The following is a 7,136-nucleotide window of genomic DNA, read 5'->3' as shown; positions in this document are numbered from 1 at the left end:
AACAGCAAGTTCCTTTCAGAAACCAGGCTGTCAAGCGTAAATACTCTAAGCGAGGGTGTAACACCGATCTTTGTTGAAGCAGATTCGCCTTCAGCGGGAGCGTCCAAGGCGGCACGATGCTTAATTTCAGAAGAGGGCCAAACCACGGCCTCTTTGGCCAGAAAGGGGCGATCAGGATGACCAATGCATTGTCTTCTAAAATCTTCTTGATGACCCCCGGTATCAATTTGATTGGGGGAAAAGCATAAAGCAGCTGGGTTCACCAAGGGTGTAGCAGAGCATTCACCCCCAAGCTCCCTTCTTCCCATACCCGAGAAAAAAAACAGACGCACTTTCCTGTTTGTTCTTGAGGCGAAGAGATCCACATGTGGCATCCCCCATCTTTTCGTTATCATAAGGAATGTCTGATTGTCCAACTCCCAATCCGACTGGCGAAATTTTCTTCTGCTCAGCGTGTCTGCTAGAACATTCAATCTGCCGATATGGATAGCAGACTGTTCTCTCCCCAGAGAAGGATATCTTCCGCTAGCGACAAGAGGGGATGGGGCCTTGTACCTCCCTGTTTTTTTAGATATTTGTTGTCCGACAAAATCCGCACATGCTGGCCTTTGACATGGGGAGCGCACCCCAATAAAGCGCAATCTATGACTGGCTTTCAGTTCCCTCATATTTGAGGACTTGCGACTCCACTTTGCTCCAAAAGCCCTGGAGCATGTGTTGTTGAAAGTGAGCACCCCAACCTCTCTAGTGATAGGATCACGGCCCTGGGAAGCTCTATTACTTTGTCTAACAAATTCAGTTGACCATCCCATTCCGCCAATAGAACATTTTGAAGGGGCCTGGAGTGTATATGGGCCCAAGTTACCGCCGGAGTGGCTGCTATCATAAACCCCAAGAGCGCATGATGTGCCTGAAAGACGCCTTCATCTCTGCACAGAGATCTCGTTTCTGCTGTCAACGTGGCAATTTTTTCTTCCGGGAGGAGAACGCATGCATCTTCTGTGTGTACCACCTTTTGAGATGGAATCATCTGAGATTTTTCTCCATTTATGAGCCAACCCAGATTCCGAAGGTGGGCTACAGCCATAGCAAGGTTTACCCTGAGGATCTCCTGTTCGCTTGTGGAAGGAGAGGTCTTGCAGAAGAAGGGACGCCACTGAGCCCACTACGTCAGAGGGATAGTTGTCATGCATACCCTTATGCAGGAAACCTCAGGCATATAGAAGGAAAAAAAAAACGTATTTTGGACAGGTGGGGACTGTCCTGGAAACCCCTGTCATGAGTACTTCAGGTGCACTGACCCTGCATACTGTTACTCCATGATGCAGGAAGCCCCTGCTCACTAGCCCAAATGTTACAGTGTCCTGCTTGGCCGGAGGAAACCCAAAATAACTGAGGTGTGCTAGGTTTGTGCTCTTTTTATTTAGGTGTGGGTGATGTGCTTCCTGTTCCGGTGGGAGGAGCCTATCTCTCTGATGCTGTCCTGGAAGGTGACTAGAGAAAAAACTCCTTATTAGACCCTGTCATGAGGTAAAGTTTCAGTTTTAAGCAATAGACATTCTGGTCCAATTTTCTTTTAACTACCAAAGCCCAACTTTGTAATGCTGTAATGAAGTTACATTCATAAAACAATATACGGTACAACAAAAAATGACACCTAACATGCTTATATTATAAGAAGCAGGTGGCTAATGGAAGACATGAAATCTCCTAAGTGACATAGGTCTCCGATTTATATCATATTTGGTCTGCAACATACCATAATTTTATTCCGTGCAATACTACATTGGTTATCAGATTGCAACACCTTGTTAGCTAGAAATATAGATGCATTTACAGCTCAAAGCACCTGCTTACCATCGAAACTATGAACAACTCATTCAATGAGCCTACACTGGCCACTATGGCTCACTCAAAATACTTCCTTGCTTATGAACCCTTGGCAGGTGGTGGAACATGGGAACTATGGGATAATTGGCACCAGTTTTTCCTGTACCTTCCCCTTTATGAAGCCCACTGAAATTGGAAACGATACGAGATTTTCTAACAGCCTTTATAGGATACCATTGGATTTCTGTCTAGAGGTTGGTAAGTTTCTCAATCTGTCACATGCCCTAAGGCCTCCTCCTGGTAATCATGGGTATTGAGTATGACAGCTGCTGTCCCTTTATCAGCATTCCTAATCATAAGGTTTGGATTTGTTTAAAAGATATTATTGCTTTCCTGGCCTTGTACCTCCCTGTTTTTTTAGATATTTGTTGTCCGACAAAATCCGCACATGCTGGCCTTTGACATGGGGAGCGCACCCCAATAAAGCGCAATCTATGACTGGCTTTCAGTTCCCTCATATTTGAGGACTTGCGACTCCACTTTGCTCCAAAAGCCCTGGAGCATGTGTTGTTGAAAGTGAGCACCCCAACCTCTCTAGTGATAGGATCACGGCCCTGGGAAGCTCTATTACTTTGTCTAACAAATTCAGTTGACCATCCCATTCCGCCAATAGAACATTTTGAAGGGGCCTGGAGTGTATATGGGCCCAAGTTACCGCCGGAGTGGCTGCTATCATAAACCCCAAGAGCGCATGATGTGCCTGAAAGACGCCTTCATCTCTGCACAGAGATCTCGTTTCTGCTGTCAACGTGGCAATTTTTTCTTCCGGGAGGAGAACGCATGCATCTTCTGTGTGTACCACCTTTTGAGATGGAATCATCTGAGATTTTTCTCCATTTATGAGCCAACCCAGATTCCGAAGGTGGGCTACAGCCATAGCAAGGTTTACCCTGAGGATCTCCTGTTCGCTTGTGGAAGGAGAGGTCTTGCAGAAGAAGGGACGCCACTGAGCCCACTACGTCAGAGGGATAGTTGTCATGCATACCCTTATGCAGGAAACCTCAGGCATATAGAAGGAAAAAAAAAACGTATTTTGGACAGGTGGGGACTGTCCTGGAAACCCCTGTCATGAGTACTTCAGGTGCACTGACCCTGCATACTGTTACTCCATGATGCAGGAAGCCCCTGCTCACTAGCCCAAATGTTACAGTGTCCTGCTTGGCCGGAGGAAACCCAAAATAACTGAGGTGTGCTAGGTTTGTGCTCTTTTTATTTAGGTGTGGGTGATGTGCTTCCTGTTCCGGTGGGAGGAGCCTATCTCTCTGATGCTGTCCTGGAAGGTGACTAGAGAAAAAACTCCTTATTAGACCCTGTCATGAGGTAAAGTTTCAGTTTTAAGCAATAGACATTCTGGTCCAATTTTCTTTTAACTACCAAAGCCCAACTTTGTAATGCTGTAATGAAGTTACATTCATAAAACAATATACGGTACAACAAAAAATGACACCTAACATGCTTATATTATAAGAAGCAGGTGGCTAATGGAAGACATGAAATCTCCTAAGTGACATAGGTCTCCGATTTATATCATATTTGGTCTGCAACATACCATAATTTTATTCCGTGCAATACTACATTGGTTATCAGATTGCAACACCTTGTTAGCTAGAAATATAGATGCATTTACAGCTCAAAGCACCTGCTTACCATCGAAACTATGAACAACTCATTCAATGAGCCTACACTGGCCACTATGGCTCACTCAAAATACTTCCTTGCTTATGAACCCTTGGCAGGTGGTGGAACATGGGAACTATGGGATAATTGGCACCAGTTTTTCCTGTACCTTCCCCTTTATGAAGCCCACTGAAATTGGAAACGATACGAGATTTTCTAACAGCCTTTATAGGATACCATTGGATTTCTGTCTAGAGGTTGGTAAGTTTCTCAATCTGTCACATGCCCTAAGGCCTCCTCCTGGTAATCATGGGTATTGAGTATGACAGCTGCTGTCCCTTTATCAGCATTCCTAATCATAAGGTTTGGATTTGTTTAAAAGATATTATTGCTTTCCGTTCATTTGCTATTATCCATCTTTATTTGAGGGGATGCGGTCTCACTTCCACATGCTAAAAGAATCAGATGCTACTTCCTACTGATTTCTAAAATGTGCCCGAAGCTTTATTTCTATCCATCCTGAACTGGGTAAAATAAAAATCTGAGTTCTACAACCCATACCACTAAGGAAGTGGTTACAATAGGTTAACATAAGGCTAAGATCCATAGACCAGGTGGATGAAATGCATGGATTACATCCGTTGGAATTATCCCCATGTGGTGGCGTATGGACTGTCAAAGCCACCATGAAGGAGATCAATAGCCTGGAAACTCGCTTATATGCAGGTAACCCAGATAATCTGACCCCCTTCCCAAGGAATGAGTACAGGGTACACAAGTATTACTTATTTCTCAATCCCAAAAGTAAACACGCTAGCACCCTAGACTAAGCCCTTTCTTTACATTACAATAAAAAATAGAATCAATGCCCCCCGATGTAAATCCCGCATCAGTCATGACAACCCAATGACATTGCCCTGTTGCACTAATACTACTAAATGACAAATCCCCAAAGTTGCAAAAATATAGACAAAGCAGTCAGTGATCCTGGGTGATGTAATTAACCATATTGGGTCAGTGGCATTCTGTCCCCCATGTCTCTCTTAGGAAAGTCGGCATAACAAGTCTCATTACAGTAAATAACTTTTTTCCTGCATTTGTTATGTAACAAAAGGTGTTGTAATTGTCATGTAAATGCCTTTTGACAATCGCCACCCCCAAAAAGGTAAACTTTCTTATCTTTTCATAAAGCCCATGGACAGTTTTCCCATCTCAGCTGTGGAATTTTTGTAGCTCCTAGTTAACAGTGGTGTCTTGGTTGCTATTCTCATGTCTTCTCTAGGGCCTGTGTAGACAGAACTTGGTTCTCTGACCATAAGATTCAACAGGAATGCAAATTAAAAAAGGTCAAAAGTTGTGTCAGCCCTCTTAGAAGATGGTCAGTGCAGGTCAGTTGCACGTAAATGCACCAAATTGTGAATGATCTTAGATGCATCTTAAACTGTTACCAAACAAACAGAATACACCTGGAAGAACAGCATTTGCCCATCAACACAAGTCCAAGGACCGTCAACCACTAGCCCTTGCCCCATCCCTCAGGTTTAAATGGTATCTCTTGGCAAAAGTTTTTTTTTTATGGAGAGTGGGGAAGGGTTAGACCAGGGGTGCCCATTAGGTAGATCGTGATCCACCAGTAGCTCTCAAAGCTGATGCTGGTAGATCAGGAAGGGTGTGAATGGTGGCCGCTTTATTCCATTTTGGTATATTTATTTAGCTGTGCACCCATGATTACCTATTAGCCGGAGTCTGCTGAGCCAAGCTCCCTGACACCTTTCTGGTGGATACTGGTGGTTGAAGTGCTATGTATTACATCAAAGAATATTAGTTTACACAGCCTGTTGCACTCCCAATGTTTGCAAAATACAGCAAGGTGAGCCAGGAGAGAGCGCGAGAAGAGACAGGCAGGAGAGAGGGAAGGAGAGACAGGCAGGAGAGAGAGAATGAGACAGGCAGGAGAGAGAGAATGAGAGAGCCAGGAGAGAGAGAAGAGACAGCCAGGAGAGAGAGAGGACAGCCAGGAGAGACAGCCAGGAGAGAGAGAAAGCCAGGAGAGAGAGAAGGAGAGACAGCCGGGAGAGAGAGAAGGAGAGACAGCCAGGAGAGAGAGAAAGCCAGGAGAGAGAGAAGGAGAGACAGCCGGGAGAGAGAGAAGGAGAGACAGCCAGGAGAGAGAGAAAGCCAGGAGAGAGAGAAGGAGAGACAGCCGGGAGAGAGAGAAGGAGAGACAGCCAGGAGAGAGAGAAAGCCAGGAGAGAGAGAAGGAGAGACAGCCGGGAGAGAGAGAAGGAGAGACAGCCAGGAGAGAGAGAAAGCCAGGAGAGAGAGAAGGAGAGACAGCCGGGAGAGAGAGAAGGAGAGACAGCCAGGAGAGAGAGAAGGAGAGACGAGAGAGGGAGCGAGGGAGGTTTTTTTTCCGTTGGTAGATCTCATGTAGCTCGTCATTTGAAAAGTAGATCTTAACACAAAAATTGTGGGCACCCCTGGGTTAGACCTTCTGTCTGGTTTTTATTCCTGTGTCCCCCAGCAGGGAGATTCACCCCTCTATTTGTACTAGTGGCCACTAACTTGGAGAAAGTGATGGGAAAGCAAACATTTTACAGTTATCCCCTGAACAAGAGTTATGGTGAAATCTTCAATAGAGACACCTGTTACGGGAACTGGCTAACATGCTCACTCGCTGTGACTTTTGAAGATTTCGTCATCCTGGGCAGGAAGAAGGGAAATTTACCCAATGGGACACAAACAGTTCAATGGTCAGACTTCTCTTTGTTTCTTTTTTTTTTAATGTATTTAACATTAGTCTGCCCAACATGTTGTAGCATGTGATTTTTTTTGTTGCTTCTCCAGAATCCTATTTCAGACTTGTTTTAATGATCCTTGGGGCTCACAAAGCATATAAAAGATATTTTCAAACACTGAAGCATTCCAGAAATTGAAATACTCAATTTGAGATTACATCATATACAACATACAGGTACTTTTTTTTTTTTACACTTGTAAATTTCAGAAAAATAAAGATTTTAATTTCCACATCAACATTCTGTATGTTATGAAGGTCAGTTGCAGAACATCCCATGTAAATCCATTTTACTTTTAGGTTGCAACACTAAACAATGTGGAAAGTTTTGGAGAAGAGTGATTAATTGTATAAAATCATTTTTAACTTAAAGGAGAACTATGAGGCTATGAGGAGAACTGTGACAATGAAACGGTCACAGGTCGGCTCAGTAGATCGGGAAGTGAGCGAACACATACCGGCGTTCACTCACTTCTCGATCCTGTCACAGCTCTCTGCCCCCCCGCTCCGATCCTCCAGCGCTGGCTGGCGGAACAGACGGGGGAGGGGGCGGGTACAGCTGGCTCTGCCTCTAGATAGGCAGAGCCAGCTGTCACTCATGCAGCCAGGCAGATCCAGACATAATTGTCGGATCCGCTTCAGCTGTGGCGTCTCAGTATACCGCGAGCTGTAGCTCGCGGTATACTGAGCTTAGGGTGACGGGAGGACACTAGTTTGTGTCCTCCCGTTACTCTGAGAACTATGGGGAAAAGCCCTAACCCCATAGTTCTCCTTTAAGCTGCTCTAAACATAGAACTTATTGGTGTTGTAATTTATACATAGAATATATATA

The sequence above is a fragment of the Nanorana parkeri genome, unplaced genomic scaffold (assembly GCF_000935625.1).
Source record: "Nanorana parkeri isolate BGI_ZX_2015 unplaced genomic scaffold, ASM93562v1 scaffold387, whole genome shotgun sequence".
Taxonomy (NCBI): Eukaryota; Metazoa; Chordata; class Amphibia; order Anura; family Dicroglossidae; genus Nanorana; species Nanorana parkeri.
The sequence above is the reverse complement of the archived record's forward strand: the minus strand, read 5'-3'. Positions refer to the sequence as shown.